The sequence below is a fragment of the Plodia interpunctella genome, chromosome 12, assembly GCF_027563975.2.
Source record: "Plodia interpunctella isolate USDA-ARS_2022_Savannah chromosome 12, ilPloInte3.2, whole genome shotgun sequence".
Lineage (NCBI taxonomy): Eukaryota > Metazoa > Arthropoda > Insecta > Lepidoptera > Pyralidae > Plodia > Plodia interpunctella.
Genome location: NC_071305.1, coordinates 4,228,767 through 4,251,957, shown reverse-complemented (window position 1 = coordinate 4,251,957; position 23,191 = coordinate 4,228,767). Strand labels below are relative to the sequence as shown.

The window sequence follows — 23,191 nt, the reverse complement described above, 5'->3', positions numbered from 1 at the left end:
GGTTTTCAATAAACTCTCAAATTATTTTCTAAAAGATTTACTTAGAATAAAAAATGTGATTAATGCGTCAATTTTTTTATCAATTCTCGAATGGATTATGATATCTGAACTAGCTTAAGAACTTAGTATAAAATAGGTACTATATAAGCGTATATTTTGAGTTATTTTTATTCCATTCTGAGGTTTCTCTAAAAACAAAGGAGTATTAATTAACTGAGGTTTTAAACAATTATATTTTTACATGTTAGGAAATGATATCTAAGAAAAAAATATTGCAGATTTTTATTGACTTAATAAGTTAAATATTCATATATTAAGTATTATTTTAAAAATTTACCTCCGTCCTAATAAGGAAAGACCTAAACTTTTCCTATTTTTTTTTCTAAATATGAAGTAAAACTGTAAACATGAAGTACCTAATACTAATAAATTCGGCTGTCTCTTCTGTTAAAAAGTGACAGCCGAATTTAGATTTGATGGCGTAAATTTTGTAGATTATGTGGTTTTATGATTTTGTATCAATGGATTGGCGCCCTTAACATTTACGACGCCCGAGTTTAACGGCTCTATTTAATTGCGTTTGTACTGTTCTGAGTAATTTCATGCTTCGCCTTCGCGTTTTGGTTACATTGTTTAGACTTGATATTGTTCACATAAAAGATACGGCCACACTTCACTTCTGTCCCGAAACTAATTTGGCTTGCGGAGATGAAAACAACAATGTTCGATTCAAGATTTGCTAGTTTAGAAACGTTTCAGTTGAACATTTATAATTTGTGACGACAAATTTTTAAGTAATAAATAGGCATCCGGCCCACATGGTGGAAAATGGTCACCGAAGCCTATGGACGTTTACAACACAACTTCGTTATATAAAATGCACGCTGATATGGATGTCCCATATGGTGGTATATTTTGACAACAAAATGTATTCCGCAATAGTTTTTCCATAAAAACCAGTCTTTTTGGAAATAAACTGAGAAAATATTCGGTCATGAACCGTAACCACGTGCAAGCCTAACCTAAGTACCTAATTATATTTTCTTTTGTACATTAAAAGATAAATAAACTTAAACACGTCGTATTCCATATCTCAAAATAGTGGTTGTTTAGAAACACTCTGTCTGTTTGCCGAGAGTTACCCCCCTTCTACTTTCCCCTGCACACTGCTACATAAAACAAATGCCGCTCTCGTTCCCGATTGATGACTGACATGCACAAAATTGCAGCAATACACTCGATTTGCTGAAAATTTGTAGGTTTTAGTGCGAGTAGAGCAAAGTTTTCAACGGCTGTCGACCATGAAATGTAATTAATTGTTAACCACGGATATGGACGGTTGTTTTTTGTCTTTTTTTAAAATCTGAATATGTAGTTTTTGAGTAGCATATTACATAAATGTGCGTAACTGAAAATCGTCAATAACCTTTACCTGGGAACCGACACAAATATCTCTCAATCATTTGGTTTACTTAGGTTTTTTGTTAATTTCTTTAATCTTATAAGAGAGACTATTTAGTAAAAATTAGCGATTAACATTTTTCAAGTCTGTGGTTTAATATCTCATAGTTTTAAAAAATAATGACAATCCAAAAAAAAAATTTATAGGTACCAGCAGTAAAATGTTTGTTTCAAAATTAATCATTATCATAACCGTATTAGTTTGCCATTATTTGAAATGGTTAAAACAACAGTCGACAGCATTTATTATGCAAACGAGAAGCGTCCGTATCTGTATCGTAGGTAATTTTCCAGTTATCGATTAGTATAAGAGTGATTATACACTCATTTCTACTCACTTACTAGTCTCACCAAATAATATAAGCCAGATAACTTCTATATCATATTTCTCTCAATAAAAAAAAAATCACAGAAATACATTGCCTAATTTAATCGTGTGTCAGTGTTACTGCGATAAAAATCCTCATAGGAAACACGAGTCTACGAGGAAATGGAGGGAAAATGGGCAGAAAACCTGCCAAGGGTGAGTCGGCACGTGTTCGCAGTACCATTTATGTCTTATCTGTTTTCCACGAATCAGATAAATGTTAAACGTGTCTTAGAAAAATCTTTATTATGTCTGTGCGCTGCGATATTAAAGCTACTAAATGGATATGTGCAGAGAGAATAAATTGATATATCGCGTAGGAATAATCACTCGCTCAATTGTAAATTATTAAATAAATAAATGTTGATTAAATAAATGTTATAATCTTATATCATTTTATTTGAAGAAAAGAAAATTAATTTGAATTGAGATATCACACAGATTGAGTTAGCTCCAAAGTTAATTTTTCTTGTTTCATTACATAGGCAATGATTTAACAGACGTATGTAATTTAAAAAACACATTTTGTTAACACAATATATTTGAAAGTCTCTTAATAATTATACCACTTTATAAACTGGCGTGTTAACCGTAACAATTTATTCAAGGTTTTCTATTAGTATAAAATATGTTTCATAATACTCAGCCGAATGAACCCTAAAAAGCGACGGATCCCACGGGATCCAACCAACTGTGATTAACGTTGGCCCAAAGGCTACGTGTTATTTTATTATTTGTAACAAATACCTAAAAACATCTTCACTTACGACATTGCATTGTGGTAATGAGAAAAGCTCTGTTATTTATGTAATGAGAATGGCTTTAAATGCTATTAACTAACTACGTTTTTCTTTGTATATGCCTTATTTTTGCTTTTCTCCTGATTTTTATTGTGCAAAATATGAGAAATAGGTTGACTGGTAGAACATATTTTTAGCCTGTATATTTTGGTAAATAAAGTTTTAATAAATAAACAAAAATATTTATTACAAGTAGTTATCATCACTTCAGCCCTTTCCGCTCACTGCTTAAAATGGGTGATTATCATTCGAGAGTGGCATACAGTCTTGAGCCTAGACTTCCTTGTGCCTCTCTCGTCCATGGCAACCACCATGACACAACCTGCGACTTTCATTATAACAATCATCTACCCACGTACTTCATTGCAGACCATCCAAATTTGCATTATAAAATACCGGATGAGTCTTTAAGATTAGGATAAAATGGTACGAGAGAAAATATTAACATTTAATGTAAAGAAAACGTTTCGGTGACACTTTTAAATATTATAAACAGGTGAAGGAAGCACGAAGTCAATATACACTCAAATCTCAGGGCCAAACAAAAGAAATTAAATGTCAAACTTCAAAACCAAGAGATCAAGAGGCCGCCAGGAACAATGGAGAAAGATCTCATTTCAACCCCAAATACGTTTCCGATATTCAATAAAGCGTCTCAAACGGATCACATGAAACTGCCTCGATATTACAAAGCAGCGAGCGTATGGGAAAAAAGCGTTTAAAGGATGCTAATGCTTACTAATTTCACAATGAATACATTTTGCCAACTCATCAATACAGCTGGTCTATAACAATCTATAAGTTTTCTTAGGAAAACAACGTTTGCCACCCTAAAGAAATGGATTTCTATCGAATTAATAAATTCAATCTGCTAATACATTTCTGCTGCACATATTTATCACAAAGCTTGTCACAATAGGGTGCACCATACATACTCGTCGTGTACCCTTTCGTTTTCATAGCAAATATAAGAGATAGCAATAATTCGTTGTAGCAAGTTTTGGTCACATATATCGCAACTACGACAAGATGTATGTATATGAGCATTTAATGATACTACATTTTTGGCAAATATCAAATGCATATTTTTACATTCTTTTGGCCACAGTTGGCTGAATCTAACCGTTAAATAAAATGGTTAATATGGAATGATGCTTGTATTCCATACTTTCAGTATTTTATATCGATACTTAAGTCGTGATGTGATACATAGACATAATATCGCACATAACGTTAAAATATCAATATGCAAACAGGTTCTCCGATCGCGTTACGGAGTCGATTTTCTCGGGCCTATTTATATTATCGTACCAATTGTCGATACAGCTTTATTTATTTATTTAAAGCTTTATTTACCAGACAAAACATATTGGTATAATACGCCAACGACATATAGAAATATGTACGCAGTAATTCATGCTGTTACCGATAGTGGAAGTTAAACCACTGTTTCACGATGGTCGGTCATTGGATAGTATCTAACTAAATATATTATGCAAAGTACGCCATTTTGTCTAACAGTAGGCTGTGCGCATGTTAAAGTCAAAGTTGACTTGAAACTTACCCTTTAGTCTGTATTAAAGTTATTTTTAGATGATAAAGCATTCATTTCTGAAAAAATGGAAATGTTTGACGACTGTTGAATACATGCCAAAACTTCCTATACCCAAGGCATAGATATTGAAAGCATTAACATATTATGCCAATGTATTTTTTAATCGAATTAATTTTGCTTACATTTATTACTTTAATATTAATTTTGTTAATTTAATTTCAGTGAATTTCCATATCAACTTTACTGGGATCATGTTATAATTATATTATCATTCATAATATGCTCAAATTTTCAAATTATAAATAAGTATCATATTTATCAGGTAATGGCATTGTTTCATGAGTTTTTAACAAAGGTTTTAATGAAAAACTTCAAAAATACACAAATGAATTCGAATTGAAAGTTCATTACGGATACATAAAATTTGAAAAATCTTTATAATTATTATAATGCAATATTAAATGACCAGGACATAATACTTTTATCTGCCACATTGGATATGGATTGGTTTCTTGCGAACACGTTTTAACCAATGAATCTTTTCTTAATAATCTTTATATGTTTTTTATATCTGTAATCAACATAGAACTAATCGGAACCAACAAAAATTAAACATTAAGAAGTATAGTAACGGAGAAAATCCGTAATATCTGTAACAACTCCTGGCGAAGAAATAATATAATTGTCAAGCGAAATTCCGTGTGGGATAGCGAAAAATCTTTGACTATAGCGTAATAACTTGCTAATAGGGGCTTTTATAAATTTTCAACATTTTCTCTTAATTCGGGTAATATGACATGAAGTTAAATTTTGAATACATTAAATATTGAATAAATTTTCGTAGAATGGTTTAGTAAATAGTATTTATAAATAATAAAACGTTTTTTACAAGGTCTATACAGGTGGAAACATGGAACTCTTGCATTTTGAAGCAGACGTTTGTAGCCGATGTTGCTTCTTATTTATCACTTCATATACTCAAATAAAAATGACAAATATGGAGTACGAAGAAGGACGTAGGCTAGTTATCATCCTGAAAAAACTATTCCCATGAGAAATTGTCGCGGGCGAAACCACAGCAAATTCTAGTTTAGATATATATTATTATCATAATTATATGATTATTATTATCCTCAAAACAATTTGCTCAATATTACTGGTGGTTCGTATCGTATCGAATGTGGGAAATATGATATTTTCCCGTTGATTCTCCTAATATTATCATCTTTTAGGAAGACTTAGTACGCTACTTGGCATAAAGTTATTTGTTTTCGTAATTAGGATACCTGATATGATGATAACATAATATTTATGCTGTATAAATATATAATATTTTTTATTATGACTGGTACTACATTTCACAAAATTATCCTATGAAGAATATATATTTTTTAAATACATATAGGACACTTCGAGTGCCGAAAACATACGCTGCGTGTTTTCGTTCTTAGGAAAATATATATGCATCATGAATTGGCAGCTGTTAGTTGTTTTTGCTTCAAACAAGAGATTTATTTCATGAATTTTTCAAACACTAAAATATACTTAAGACTTTTTTATTACTTCAGACAAGAGATGTATTTAATTAATGGTTCAAACACACTCTCATTCTTTTCGTACACAAAGACCTCCTAACCTAGTTTTGGCATCCCCAATATTCGTATCCCAGCAGAATGCCAAACGAATATTACAATTGTATTACGTAATATTTTTTTTTTTTTAATATATTAGGACAAATCACACAGATTGAGTTAGCCCCAAAGTAAGTTCGAGACTTGTGTTATGGGATACTAACTCAACGATACTATATTTTATAATAAATACATATATAGATAAACATCCAAGACCCGGGCCAATCAGAAAAAGATCATTTTCCATCATGACCCGACCGGGGTTCGAACCCGGGACCTCTCGGTTCAGTGGTAAGAATCTTACCACTGCGCCACCGAGGTCGTCAAATAATTACGACCACGTAAGTCAATAGTGTGTCCATCGGCAATTTATACGATTTGCGGCAGTCCGAGGGTCGCAGCTCCTAATATATTCTAGGCGGCACGACCTGCCCTTTCAATATCAACCGGAACAGAACCGTCTGCGTGGAAAAAGGAGTCGATTATCCTTGTTTACGCACAAAATAAAGTTTTCTTCTCATTGGCTCGGAAATAAATGTATAGAATTTAGGTGTGTTGGCCGCTTGATCCCACATGGGGTATTTTCGACACAGTTCCTATTTATATAATATAAATATAATATAAACGCTGACCACACTGTATATTTTATATAAAACTTATTTATTATAATCGTTGAATTATAAATTCTATAAATTATTATACAATAGCACAAAATACAATTTGTGAAACTAATTTTAAAAACACAAATTATTCTTAAATAACTAGCTGTTCCCTGCAGCCTTGCCCAAAAATAAGTACGCCAGAGATTGACCTTGAGTCAACAACTGTATCTATTCCAAGTTTTATTAAAATCAGCTCAGCGGTCTCGCAATTAAAGCGTGACAGACAGACTATGATTTATATCATTGTATGGTTAAAGTTATTAAAAAACAATATATTAGTTATTAATACACAAGTTACAAAGCTAAACGCACACAAAACAGCCAGACCTAAAAGTACGTAATAACAACTACACGAATTATTCGAATTAAGTAACTTAAGCAAGCAGTGAGAATGTGCCTTCTGTTTATGCTATTGCTTATTCTGTATCATTGGCTCAGAAATAAAGCAGGGCACAGATTAAATTCGGGTCGTGTTTGCTGTGAGGCCCGCGCGCCCCATGTAAACGACCCTAGAATGGAGACAAAATATCATTTGGCCTAATGGGCTCTGAAGGAAGGTTGGTTTATGACGTCTTATTTAGCGTCTTGTAATGAGTTTTCCAAAAGGTTGTAAATGCAGCTTTGATGTTAGATCTCAATGTAGGTGACGAAGTTAAGATTTCAAAAATGATTATGAGCTAAATCCGCCCCATCTGTAGGATTTCGGTTGAAAGGGAGCATTGAACTTTTGAAAACCTTGTAGATGCCTTGTATAATATTTATTTCTAAGGATATGTATTTGGTGTGCTTATCAAACGTAGACTTATATGACAGGTTTTATAATATTTTTTGCTGGATAAAAAATTGTGGCTTAAATCTGAACACATGCCTATGCCATGGTCATACTTTAGACCGAACGGCGTTGATCCTGGAAATCCTGGTATGGTGTGCAAAATAAGAAACTGTAATAATTATGGTACATAATTTATTGTTTTATTGAACCAACACTTTTTTCTTCTTTGTTTTATTTCTCCTTTCAATATAAGGTTAAATGGAAAGATTGCTTTAGCGATAAGTCCGCCTTGCGGGTTTAATGTTTAATTTTTTGGTATATTTCTCTCATTTGGCTGGCAATAAAAAATATTGATATTAGTTTGTATTTTACATGTATCTGAATCTTTACATTCCAGTGAGATCTAGAGTTAATGTGGCCATGTTATACTATTTATTAACACTTCATAATGTACCTATATTGATAAAACGAAATCATCATATATTTATAAAACAAGCTCAACGGCTGGGGAAGAAACTGGAAACAACGCTCAGATGAGAGAGAGATATAAAACACGATTCAATCTAGAGCAAATTCTACACCGATATCCAATCAAAATACATAGTTTCAATAAATTACTACACTAGATACAATGTAATATTTGTTTCTCAAAGACTGAAAGATAGGAAATAAGAAAGTATTCTCCATATAACCCACTGAAGATGCTAAGGTAATCCTGTCACTTTGAATTTGGCCTTATCCCGAATCCTTGTTACCTTCTTTTACGCTGCCAATACTTTACAGGGTTTACTGTGAAGCAGGAACTCCATGTTAGTCGGTATTTCGTGAAGAAAATATATTTGTAAATAACATTTTATTCCAAAAAAAATTTACTTTAAAAAATTTATTTACTTCGCTTGCATTAATTTCTTCCCGTATTTTTTGAATAACCAACAAATCAATTTAACTGTTAATCCAATATATATTTTTATAGGCTTTGTGCTGTAATTGTTACTCATTATGTTTGCAGAGTATTTGTTCTATGAAGTTCACGGAACGTCGACTACTGACATCTAGCGACACATTGTAATACACACTAGTAGACGGAATAGTTTGCTAATATTCATTACAAGATTCTTATGTTTTTCGTCTCCGGAATACAGATTTATTTGGAATTAGCTAAATACCGCTCTCGGTATTTATCTAATTCCAAATAATGTTAATTCCACAGTGCTCTCACTGTGATAAGAACGAAACATGTTATTATCACAGTGCTCTTGGTTTACAGGCAAATCTCAACCACAGGACTACCACGGCTAATATGCGATATTCTCGCCGCTCGGTTGATATACTGACCGTACAATGCCGTACATGTTTGTGATATTAAATTACAAAGAACACATGTTAAAAGTACATAAGTAGTAGTAGTAGTGAAGGTAAGCATACAATCGCGGCCTTATCCTATGAAAGGATCGCTTCCAATCAACCAGCTATAGTTTGAGAGTTGAAGTTTTGTCATCTATTTCTCGTCTTGATACACGTAAACATTACCAAGTGGTCAAGCGGGAGAGTGATCCCTGTGACTCGCGACCCTAATTGAACGTGAGCGGAATTACAAACATCTCGATCATTTAATACTACTACGCCCTAAGGTTTCATCTGACATTTAATTAAAACTTCAAATCGAGTCACGGGAATAATCGTATCAAAGATCGAAGTGTTAATCTGATTTTTTTACAACCTTTAGTTTTAATTTTAGTTCCATCTTGTTTGCTTATTTCCACTTGCCTTTTGAAATTTTCCACGTGGTTTTAATTTGCATGTCAATATTTTATAGTGATAAAATATGAACTAAACGGGTCCCAAAGAAAAATATTTCCTTTATGACATTAAAAAAGTGTGTCAAAAATAAAAGTTTTACAAAAAAACTTCAACTTGCAACTGCTGTGATTTTATTTTCAATTCACTGACATACCATATTATATTATGAAAATCTAAATAGCAACAGCCGACCGCATGTTAAAATGCTCTTTAAGACACGGTAATATGGGCGAGTTTGCCATGAATTCGTATAGCTTGATGTGCCTTTGACTGACTTGCATTATAACAATACACCATTTAGATGATTGTGTTTATGAAACTTTCAAAATAGAAATAGATTAGAACTAACTTTTTCATGAAAACTCACTCTGCTTAATGCTTGTATAGAAATTGTATAAAACAAAAGCTGATAATATTATTGTAGACAATGTGGGTATTAATATAAAGGCTTTTAATATTATTATTTAAAAGTTGAGTTTACTTATAAAAATTTTAAAATATTCATTATACCAATTTTCATTATATTTCGTTATTTATTGATTAAAACTAAATGAAAGATGAAGACAATTCTTTTCAACTCTTCAGATCTTGTCATAGTTGTTACTGATTTACTAAACTCATATAAATGTTTCATGTCTACATTTCCACCTTAAGGTACCTTAGGGTGTCCCACTTTGATTAACTTTGGGTCCTTTTCATGCATTGCTAAGCCCATTCTTAGCTCAGGTAACATTCTCCCTCAGTGGTGCATTACCAGCAGCCTGGGTGCAGAAGTTTAGGGCGACAGATTTTAGGGGGCCATCAATTTCGAACCACTAGTTCATTATCAGCGGTAATAACAGCAAAATTTACCAGCATGTATTTGCAGCATAATTTACGGCTGAAGGTTACGACAGCAAATTTTGAATACGAAATAGTTCAGAATCATTCTGTTAACGGGAAAAAGCACATGTAATCACGATTATAGTGTATGAAGTTGCAGTTTCATTACAGAAAGAAGTATAAATAATTTCTAAATTAATATTGATCAAATATCTTTATTTACGTTCAATATATAGAAGGCCAGAGAATATATTGTTTTTCTTACCAAATCAGCCATTTTAATTGCATGCAAAATTAAGTAGTGTTACAAATCACTACTTACCTAGATATCGATTTTCAGAGGTAAAGTGTAGGTTAGGGGAGGCGAAAATTAGAGAGCCCACGGACAACAAATTAGTAAATCCGCCACTGGTCCTCCTGTCAATGTCCCCTGATTGTATATACGATGGGATTCGGTCCAGGTTCTTTATGACCAATAAAACTTATTTCTAGATTTGTTACACTTTCAATTTAGCTACCTATCTGAATTATTATGTGAATGATTTATGTACAGGAGGTATCAGTGATCCGTATCCATTTCAATATGCATAAGTCGTTTTAAATTATTTGAAAATTCAATTTATTTAAATACTAGCTTTTGCCACAGTTACTAAACTGTGAAAACCCGCATCAACTTACATACAGACAAAAATTTTTTTTACTTCTATTAGTCCCACGAAGACCTCTAATATTTTTTCTGTAATATCTCCTATGAACAGACATAGCCCACTTACAGTTGTATTATATGTATAGATCATTTCAAATATACCACGCGAAGATAGCACATTATTGAAAGCTAGTGGTAGAAAAAGTTAGTTGTTTCTAATCCACAGTACAACCCCTGTATTCCTAACGAACCTAGGTAATTTAGAACATAAATAGTCATGACAAACTATGAATAAGCAATGCGGGTAACAGCCAATTGTTTCAAATAACTTTAACTATAAATTAATGTGTGCACAGAAGAATTTAAATTCGGTACATCTCGTTAAAATAATGTCAATTTCGTGATATAAATAGATTACAAAAATGTGGACGATCCACGTAACGCAATCAATACTACAAAAGAAAGTTCACATTGAAATTATAAATTTTGTTCAATACATTTTTTGGAAGATTTAAACCGATTGTTAATTTAAGAGAATGCAGAAACATCTCAAAATAACTGAAAAAATTGATGATCGAATCATCAATTTGTGTGAAATTTTTCGTTTGCATTAATAATCAGGCGCCTGATAACTGTTATATTTATGAATCTGGAAAAAACATAGATTTTGGGTAATCGAAGATAGTAAAGTAAAAGTTTCCATTGAACATCTATTTCACAATTTACAACAACATTTATTCAAATCTCTTTTGAATAAATGTTGTTTATTAAGATTCTAAAAGTTATGATAAACTATTAAGTTTTATTTTAACAATTTTCTAATACGAAGGGTCGATTCTACATATTATTTATTGTTCGTGCGAGCTGAATTGTGCCATCGGATTAACTACTCACTTCGAGCCGAGAAAGTTCAGAGCGAGATCATTCCCTCTAATATTCAATTTAACTTTGACACTTCTCCCATTTAACAAAACCTTGGCATTTTATAGCAAAGTAATTTTCGATTTCTCCAAGAATAAGTACGCGTTGTATTTCTATATTTTATTCTAAACGGGTTCAGAAATATATATTTGAAAATCACATCGGATGTTTTTCGAATATAGGTACTTTAGTATGTGCAAATTAATCAATGTTGATTTTACGAAATAAATTTATATGAAGATAGTTTTTGCCCGCAACATTGTTCGCACGAATTATCCAAGAAAACAGTATCTAATCGTATAAGTATTCATGAAGATTGATCGAGTAGATAACGCATAAAACAAAATTGAATGAATAAAGTATATAGGTGTTTATTGAAAATTCAACTACCTAAGTATGTATTAAACCATAGTTTGTTATTTAGAACACATACTTTACTTAATTGATACATAATTATTTACATGCTCTGCATACACGAAGTATGAATTGAAACATTTGTGAGACTAATCATAAACTTGGAGGTTCAAGTTGAACGGTTGCCATAAGTTGGGTAACAATTTCCGTGTAACTAAGTATCAACTCCCTTTGAATAGAAACGCAAGTTAAAATAGATTTATATTGGATGTCTGCATACATTTCGAACTTCGATACACTCAATTATAAAGAGAAATTCACGCATTGTTACAGATCAAACGCTGAAATACTTCTAATTGTTGATTTTCAAGAAGACAAACATTTAAACAAAATGAATAGGTAAATATTAGGAGAGGTAAACTGATATACGATTAAATTACTCAAAGACCTTATAATTGATAGTACATAATATATTAAAGAAAAGCTAAAAAACACAACTCTGCTTGGCGGTCGGAAAAACAAGGCAATAATAATTAAAATGCTAAATATTTTTACCGCGGCTCGACTCAAAACCGAGGAAGCTTATCTCAAGAGAGATTTGAATAAAATATCATAAAGAGTTAGAATTCATTAACTGTAAGAACGTAAGAAAACCGGATTGTTATTTTTTTTACTGAAATTCAACCTTCTTTATCCTTTGACCACGGCGTAGTGCTCTTGACAGGCAATTTTCTACAGTATTATAATGTGATTATTTTTCTTTGTAACGTGTTTGTTAAACAAACTAAGAAGTTTAAACACTACCGTTTTAAAAGTTTAAAGTGAAAATATTTTCATATATTTTTCAATAGATTGGTTATTTTGCTCTCAATCTCAATTTATAGTAGGTTTCATAATATGTTATCATAATTATTTTTGTTACCATAATGTGTTTTAGTTCTGTCTCTTGTTGCAACGTGTGTGGGCCTGGACAGGTTGTGATGTGAGGCTTTTGGGCGTCACAGCTGAAAATGACTCCTGCCATATTCCACCATAATCATCATACTTACCTAGTTTCTGGTTGAAAAACCTTTTTGTCTTTTTGTACAAATATGAGCATAAAAAATTATTTGTCAAATATTTTTTTACCATCAAAATTTCGGAACGGGCTCGGCTGGACGCCCAGACAACGCAGGAAAGACCGTCCCGGCTCTTATATACAGTCAACAGAACATCAAGTTACCCCGCATGAACCTTTATGGCGCGGTAATAGAGGCGAGATTTCAATGTGTTAGGGTTGATGTGCTGTTGACTGTACGAGGAGGGCCGAACCAAAATAAAGGGAAAAGGCATGTAAGAAGAAGAAGAAAATTATTCTAAAAATACCTCCGGATTAAAGGAGTAGGATATCTTTGATCATATTTCAGTTACGGCGTCGTTTAAAAGTTTTCCCACGGGACCGGGTCCTGACTGGGGCAAAGCAGCCCACTTATATGTTAATGAGGGAGCTGATATACTTACTAGGAGCATACTCGTATTATCTGATGTAATTACGGCTGCCGGAATATTGAGGTGGGAATATTTTGCAAATGATTCCGTAATTTTTATATAACACTAGCGACCTGACCCGGCTTCGCTCGGGTGGACCACCCATATATGCAAAAAATATGCGTAATACAAATTGGTGCTAAAAGAAAAAGCTAACCCTATATGTTTTACCAACTATGGATTATGCAAAAATCAATAAATGAGAAGCATTAAATCTACTAAATAGGAACAAAATAGTAATAAGTATTTTATACTAACTCCTAAAATTACAAATCGAACTAACTCCTAAAATTATAAATTACAAAACTTGTGATTTTATCTATCATTAAATAAATCATTTAACATACATATAGTAACATTTATCAATTAACAAAGTCTTGAGCTGCTTTAAATAAATATAAATTGAAGCTTTTATATTAATTTGAAATATTGTTGTAAAATTTTGGTGCCATACCAGTAATGTAGTGTTTAATGTAATACATAATCGAGATCAGTAAGATAGAATATTTACTTACAAAAACAATAAATCAAATTTTCTGTACCTATCAATTCAATTTATTATTAATAGCCATTTTCATATATTTATTTATAGTTAATGGAGTTTATTTTTATCAATTCAAGGTATCAGCTTTATTTTACCGTACGATGATTAATCTCCACAGATATACTACGACGACTGACTAAACTGAGGTTTTTATAGGTATAACTTAATTAAATGCACTCAGCACAAATCTCAATTCCGAATCTCTGCACATGACGGTAAGATCTTAAATATAAAACTACAAACGTACATTCGAGGACAAAGAAAATATATAACGTTCTAGCTCATTTATACGTTCAATTGTACACTTTTCCTGCCAGTGCAGTGTATTGGCTTCGTATCAAGATATTTTCCGAACTCCCACTTACGACCACCAATGTTAGAAAGATTTGATAATACTGATAGAAGTGACATATATTTTATTCATTTCACTTGTGACATCTAATTTTTTCCACACAATTTCTTTATAATATACTAGCTGCACTCCGCGGTGTTTATCGTTATATATATTTATTTATTTATATTTATAATCATATATATATATTTTAATTTTATGCACAATAGCGTCATCTGCTTTATCAAGCGCTGTTGGTTGATCATATATTACGAGATTTGCGTACTTTCGGGATAAAAAGTACATAATGTGTTTATCCAAGGTATCAGCTACCTCAAAACTAAATTTCATAAAACATAGGCCCAGCCGTTTGAGCGTGAAAAAGTAACAACCATACTCACAATGTTTGGTGAGATGGACTATTACTTAAATGTGATATTATTAACGACAGCAGAGACACAAACCTAGTAATATTTTTCTGTTTTTGTTTTTACTTCGTTCGAAATAACCTTGCTCCAGGTAATACAGTAAGATTAATGTTTATATTGTTGTACGAAACATGTAACCTTGAATACGATACTGATAAGGTTTGTTAAGGATGTCTAATACAAATATTTTCGACAATATAAAGGATACATTACAATATCTCCTAAAAGTTCAGTTACAAGAAATACTCTCAAACATAAATAAATCTATTTTTACAAAGATATTAGAATTTACAGCTAAATATCGCTTTTTTTGTTGATCTAAGGTTCTCATTATTTATAACAACAATCTTAAAATATTTAATGATTGTTGTTATAAATATGCAATAAAGTGGTAACATTTCCATTTTATATATTTCTTTGTAAGTTCAGTAATGTACTCGTTATTAATAATGTAGCATTTTTAATTGCTCATTATGCTTTATTTTTGTACAAAATATTTTTATAACAAGACAAAAATATACAGTTTTATATTTTCTATTGGTAGGGTGAAAAAATTAGTAATTGGCCATGTTTAAAATTCTTAAGCCTCGATATCGTCGTAAGTTGGACACGGGAGACAGTTTTGGTTTCGTGATTTCGTTACTATTAGGGCGGCCTGGCCGTTCCACGTTTATTGTCCGAGATACGAGTGGATTTGTGGAAGCAATTTCCTTTATACATTTTGTTTTGTCCTTTTTCCTGCAGTTTGATGGTCCACTTTGAGTTGTGGCCCCGACTTCGATTTAGCAAAACTACCTCAATCGATATAGATACGCATCTCGGCTAGACCCGGATAAAATGGGAAAATTTAATTATACAACCCGCTCACGTAGCTTAGATTGAACGAAAACTAATTTAGCGCCGAAGTTCTTTTCACAAAAATTAAACATTACCTTTTCCTGGGGTCAGAAGGTGATATTCTGAGGCCGCCTCTGTGGACAAAGGATCGGAATTTGTCGTTGAGATTTATAGCGAAAAGTTACTTTTTAAAAGGAAAGGTAGGTAATGAATTCATTATTGTTAGTTGCCAAGCGGTTTAAATTAAATAAGGTTGTATGACTATCTTGACTGATTGCAGGTCGAAAATTAGAAAGGTTCAATAACCTATTTATCATCAGTAAAAGATGGTGTGAAATGGAAAATAATGTAAATTCAAATCATTTATTCAGAAATAGGACCTTCACAGGCACTTTTTCACGTCAATTTTTATATTAAATAGTTATTTCTCACAAGCTACAAACTACTAATATAATTAATATATTTAAAACGGTCTTCAAATTCGAATTTAAGATATATCATGACTTATTATTTTTTGATTTAAATATATAAAAATGCTGCTATTTACTCCAAAAACATAATAGAACTTCCCCACATCATTCCTATAAATATTCGTCGAAGATTTTACGCCCACGATAAACGAGTCTACCGTAAAGTATTCACATACGTCCGTCGCACCCAAAAATATCATGCAAATATTGTATTTCGGCAGTAAATTTAAAACCGTTTACCCAAGTCATGTTATCGCTCTTAAACATTCACGTCGGTTCCTCTTCACTGTCACAGCCTTTCAAGCGACATGCCTCTATAGTGTAAGGTAAGAAAGTGTGCCTTCCCTTTTTAAGCCAAATAAACATGACATCGTTATTCAAGACGCCGTCTTATGCGGGGTCTCTGGTCGTCACGACCTTCCCTTTTATTCCTCGTTTTTGTCAAGTCCACCCCTACACCCTATATTTGTTGGGACGTCGTTTCGCTCGGTCACATTTACCTTGCATTGACATTGAAACGCATTTACTAAAGGTAAGTTAAGTTTATGATTGCTAATTTCATTATAGGCATGTACATATTCGTCATTTTGGTAATACAAATTGTTTGCTTTATTTGGGCAGCGGTGATCACTTATCATCAGCCTGTCGCCCTATATAAAAAAATGAATACATTTGGATTAAAACAAAAATAACCAATAATCAAATTGCAATAAAATACCTACATGTAACATTGGCCTCGTGGGGAAATAGGAGCGACATATCGATACAAAAGTGCGTCGGGAAACTGTGCCATTTGAAGAATCAATCAAAGACGATTCCGACAATCAGCGTGCGTGGGTCGGCCGAGCTAATCAGACTAATGGTGGAACCAGAAACGTAAAGGCCTACTTCACATAACATGCGAGAGTAAAACTATCAGTGTACTTTGTGATTCTTAGCAAAGTTAGTGGATCTTAAAATATTCAATAAAATAAATGACAATTCTGAAACTCATTATCATTTCGAGGGTAAACGATAGATCTCCTCTACGTAGTAATTGAAAACACTCCTTATATAAGAACTACAATAAAATCTACCTAAAATACTAACTTTATTAAAGAAGTAATTTAGTACAAACACTAAAGTAGTAATTTAAAGCAAATTAAGCTGTTTATGTATTATTAGGTAATACCTAGCGACCCGTCCCGGCTTCGCTCGCGTAAAACCATAATGTCTATACCTTCCTCATGTGAATCACTGAACTATTTCAAAAACAACATCAAAATCCGTTGCGTAGTTTTAAAGATTGATTGATGCGACTGTTGTTTTATACTATGTAGTTACTAAATATTAAATTACCAAAAACGCGTTGTGTGAAAAAACCCTTACAGGAGCGATGCGAGCGCCAGCTACAAATCACAACAATAACACTGACGCCTGATTGATTATGGCTTGATATCGACTCAATTCGATTGCTACACCTCTGCTCCGCACTATTCTGGCGGCCGTCATTAATTTATCAGGGGAATTTCAGTAGTATTTGTACCACGGAAATATGAACAGAATTTACGAATTATGTTGGTACGAATATGTAAATATTTGAATATTACAAAATATCGCGGTAAAAAATTTGCAGATTTTTTTTAGTATTAAAAATAGTACTTACTTGCAGTCATCTGCATTTAAAAATAAACGAACGAAAATATTACCAACGGCTTTTTTACAAATTTGGTTAATCTGAATGACGTTGCTTTTTATCGAGATTATTTGGACGAATTGCTCAATTCATCATCAGCCATTTTAATACCACCACAGTTCTAATATCCATCCATCCATATGAATGGGTAAAGAGTATGAAAATTAAAATATTATTGATAAATTATAATTAGGTTGAGTATATACATTAATTTTTTAATTGATTGATCTATGAATTTAAATTGAATTGAATCCGTAATTTTTTAATTACGTACGTAATTTTTTAAACAATATTTACTTCTAAACATTTATTTTGAGTGCGACCTCCTCTTATCTATGCATGTTGCTGTGCCCGCCGGGGTCCATAAATATGTGCTTTTTTATATAATTGATAACACCATGTCAACTTTATGCTATGCAATAAAAATATTGAGTATTGAGTATGTGCCATGACCTTGATTCACCACGCAAGCAGATACAGCTGATTTGGAAGCACATAGTAGCCTGTGATTATACATTGTTGGTCCAATAAATAATTTCCTCAATCAGGGCGCACTCTGGTAGAATTTATACAAAACTAAACATATCGATATTGATCATGCTATTCGTGTTTAGTTTGCTAGTGAGACGTCAAGTCTTGCAAGTGAAGCAACTCTATCATTTTTAGCTCACTGCGCGCCGTCCGACGGCCGTCGAGTTAACGTCAGCCCGCGGTCTGCCTCGTACTCGGCATTCGGACATTTATTAAGTAGGAAATACGAACGAACAGACAACCCGCAACTCGTTCGAATAGCTGTTTGCTGTCTGTAAATTAAAACGTTACTACTTCGTTCTAGCTGTATTGCCGTGCATTTCAAACAATAGAAATGTCTTTTAGTATTCACCTGCCGCGCAATAATTCCACTGTGCAACGGACGTGTATTCCGAGTGACGTCCAGTGGCCATACTTGCGGATACGGAACAAAGGCGCACTTTTTTTGCGCGACTAACATGAAATCCAAATCAATGGTTAGGTCGACTCACTTTTGTTATTGCTCCCATTATGCGGGCTGGACGTTCGCCCATCCGGGGACAAATGCGGAGAGTGCGGAACAGGCGCTGGTGCAAAACGAAACTGGAGCGAAATCAACTTGATTTGCATATCAAACTGTCCTACTTTCGGGAAGACTTTAAACTTGCAGAAAAATATTTTTAACGCTATTTGCAGTTTGAAGTTTATTATTTGTTTTTATTTTTATATCAAAATATGCAATGTGTCCCTTATTTCTTACGAAATTCTCTTTCAGTTATTTAGTGTTCATTGGATACTTTAGATCCTTTCGCTTATCTGGTTTTCAATTCCTGTTTCTGGTTCCTGTACATGGTTGGCATTATTTTTTTAAATATTTTTTTTATCAAAATAGATTAATTGAAATTTCACCACTCCTATATTGCGTAGCGTGATTTATGTGAGTCACGGATGATATATTTTGTAAATATCTTGAATGAATAAGCTTATGCTGCTACTGCAAGTCAAGTTACTCGAATTGCGGTTAACTACTTATACATAATTTAGCTTGTGTTATTTCTGTCCCCTCCATATTCTACGAGTCGAGTTTTGAGACCTTTTGATTTGACCAGAGCAGCCTGGCAATAGCTTGTCGCGGTTTCAACATAAAAATTCATACCACATGAGTAACGACTACGTATCTATCTCTCTCTATTCTCTAGCTCTCCGATTTTTATTCCGTTCAATATTTCGGTTCCAATTTCCGCAGGTGTGCACCAGACAAAGTGCTCGAAAGTGCTTTTGTTTTTAACTATTGCTAACAATTGCTATGCCTTTTTGAGCATAAAACAATTTACATCGAAGTCGCGTTGTGTTCCTTTATAAGCAATAAACACGTCTGCGTCATAGAGATCTCAATTTACAGAATACTACCCAAATATTTTTTCGTTTTTAACTAATTCAGGATTGTTGTTTATATAATACAATATGTTAAAGCACAATAAGATTAGGCTTAATTCTAAATAAAGAATCGTTCGGAAAGTTTGAAATTTATTAGAAAGAGAAAACCAACTCTCTTTAAGAATGTTGGTAATTAAGGTATCAGCTGCCAAGGATATGTCTCTTAATCACCTCGTATAACATCCACGTGTGGATATGGCCCGAATTCTAAAGCTAAGTATTCAAGAAATATATTTGAATTGTTACAATAAAGAACTGGAAATTTAAGAAAACCATTTCCTAACTTCGTAGTTATCAAAGTCTGTGTTATAGAATAGTGACAATATAGCGACAAAGTAAACTGAAAGAAAGCCGCTGTCAGGAGATATTACCCAGCTTGGTCTCATATTACGGGGACTAAACGAAATACAGGTGCAGCACAATAGAGATGTGGCAGATTACAGAAGGTACCGAGTGCCTTGAAGACAGGTCATGTCATCCTAGACAGAGAATAATTTGGGTACAGAGACAAAGCATCAATCTATCTCCCTTTCAATACAATATTCATTTTACTTACAATATTACGTTATAGTTTTCAAAAACATTTTGCTCTTGAACAATGTTGAAATATATGATTAAAATAAAGATTTTTAGTAACTATAGTTGTAATGCTAACCAGCAATGATAATGATTGGTCATATTGGACTGAGAAAATTATAACCATAGTTTCATTCGTTCATTTATAATGCATATCGAATATAGAAAATATAGCAGTTACTTTTTCAGATAGTTGTAGGTAGCACATCTGAATCTCTAAGAACTTGAAGATCTGAGAAGCTTTCTAAGATCTGAAGAACTGAATAGCACATCAATTCAGTTTAATTTCAAGAAAAAACAGCTAAACGCTATTTTCCCATGGGGATTTACAAGAATATTACCTGTTCGCCAACGCAGGGGTGACAAGTAATTTTCTAACAATAATCCGTTTACATCATCTTTGACCTTAAGGTTTATCTCTGTCTCATCACTATTTCGTACACAACATATACTGCAAAGTTGGTAGAAGCAGCGCCTGCTTACTGTATTGCTGACGTGACGGCAAAGCTACTATTGTATGACGAAGAATATAATGGCGACTTTCTGATCTTAACAATACGGCGTCGTTATTTTATGCTTAGACTTAGAGTATGGAGCTCACTCATACAAGTTTAAACATCACATAGTTTTTATTCGCAATATTTCATTTCATTCCTAACTATTTATTGCCTTTTCGAGAGTTGATTAAATTAACTATCTAAATAAAGTTGATTACATTAACTATCTAAATAAAATTTAAAAACTATAAAGTGGACGTATTTCATGGTCTCTCATTTGTTTTAGTAGGTATATTATTTCTCTTAATGTCACTCATTGTTACTCATTAAAATAGAATTATTTTATTTTAACCTATTTTATGAACACAAACAAAAACTCAGAACTGTCCCAGATAATAACAACGAATGAAAGAATATATCCTAACAAATTCCCTTTGTGTGTTTATCCTTGTGTGAAGATTCTCAAAAAACAAATACAAAGCAACATTGTTTAGTACGCGGATTTTAGTTCAGAGTTCTGACTGACAGAAACACAGCATTTGTGTATTTTTATTTTTATTTAAATCATCGTTTCTGGGACTCGAAAATTTAATGAAGTGTACCGCAACACTTTACCCGTGTCAGAATGTCAGGAGCACGTCATAACTGGCATGTGTTTTTTTGTTTTTTAAGCGATCGCAATGTCGATCCCGATTAGGATAGCGAGAAATGACAAAGGCGCCAATCCATTGCTGTGATGCGTATCAGCAGAATTATTAGTGTCGCTTTTAATGTAAATAAACAGGAGACGTGAATGAAACGAAGAGATCAGTTTGTATGTTATTTAGGCTTATATTTTTTGAGATTTGATAAGATCGCATAAAAAGCGCAAGACGCGGCGCATAAAAATATATTTTTTTATTTTTATCAGCACACCACATACCATATAATATATAGGTATATCCGCGGTGGTGAGCGTGACAGCTTTGTCTGTGAAATTAGAAATTCTTTAATACTCAATACCAACCACAAAACCAAATAAACGTAGCAAACTGTTATGTAATATATAATTAATATATGATTGCCCAATAGCCACACGACAATATTAATAATGTCCAGGCAATGTTACATAACATATACACCATTATAAAAAAACAAAACCTGCTGTCATACTAAAACTCACATTAACATCATACAGTCAAGGTGTCAAAGCATTAAATCAGAAATTGGATCATCTCAGGCACCTTTTCACTTCAATTTTTAAATTATACCTATATTATTTATCATACCTATAAATTGATAGTATTTCGGTACGAGATTTTGTATAAAATAAACTAACCAGAAGAACCTGCTTTACATAATAGTGCGCATGCAATGGAACTACAGCTTTACGTGTTCCAAATTCGTAAGGACCTACTTAGTACACTCGCAAAGTAGCCTGTCATTTCGTGTGAAGAATGAAAAAGGTACAAAAGTGCGGCGAGAACATAATACTACACTAATTTGTGTGTTACCTACGTGGAAATGAACAGTATATTGTGATATGATGTCAAGGCGTATTAACGTCAGCCCGCGACGCCGCCGGCGGGAGGCTCATGTTTCGCACAAGTGTGTCGCTTGACGCTCATGGATACCCAAATTTAATCTAATACATTTTTCTGATAGATGTTCAAATTTATGCCAGAGAAAATGCATTTAAACGTATATCGATGGTCAGAATTTTCTTTTACTTCTATTCAAAAAGGATGTCGCATTATTTTCGTTTCTTTGCTATTTTGAAATAATCCTTACTCGTTTCACTGAATCCATAGAAATTCTAACATTTTTTTTTACGAGTAATTCAATAGAACTTATGTTCGCCCATCATCCAGTTGATTTAGTTAGAGTTAGCAGTATATCACTGCTAACTCTAAATTCGTCAATTTTAGATTTCAGAAAGAAAAGGCAAGGAAAAGCTGAATTTTTTGATGATAAGCTGTGTGGTAAAATGTCAGTTTAAAATAAAAGATTTTAAACAACTATTGCAAGCATTAATGTCATCCCCTCTTACATTAATTAACTTGTATCACCAAGGAGTACAAAAACGTGCGTTTAATAAAAGCAGATGTCTCTATTGTATGTGATCGGACAACAAAAACAAATATGCCGAGACGAAACATGCAAAAAACGTCCGAAATTTTGCAGCGAATGTTACTTGTACCACGACTACCTGCTATTTTGTGACATCTTGACATAGGGGTGTCTCTAACGTTTCTAAATTAGGTTTATTAATTTTATCTGCATTAACACCTAGACTTTTATTACATTCTAGATTTAAAATTAATATATATATATTTAATTTTACTTTAATTTCATGTAATGTCTTCAAGTCCTCTACAGGTTCAGTAACTACAAAGTCAAATTATGATCTTCTAGTGATACATTATTAAAAGTAATTGAGTCGTTAGATCGATATGTTATTATCAAAAGCAATAATAAGGTGTCAACCCTAAAAGCTTCATCTGCCACTTGAACGATCGAAAGGTACGACGGCGCGCCGGTATCAGGAAGGAATGTACAGTGGGTGACTTGAACACTTCCTGTCCCACT

At 32.9% G+C, this 23,191-nt stretch overlaps 1 protein-coding gene across 4 annotated transcripts in view; it reads left to right on the top strand.

The window, feature by feature from the left end:
* LOC128674050 (semaphorin-2A) overlaps positions 1 to 23,191 on the top strand; it is a 313,535-nt gene that overhangs the window by 174,035 nt on the left and 116,309 nt on the right. The window lies entirely within an intron of this gene.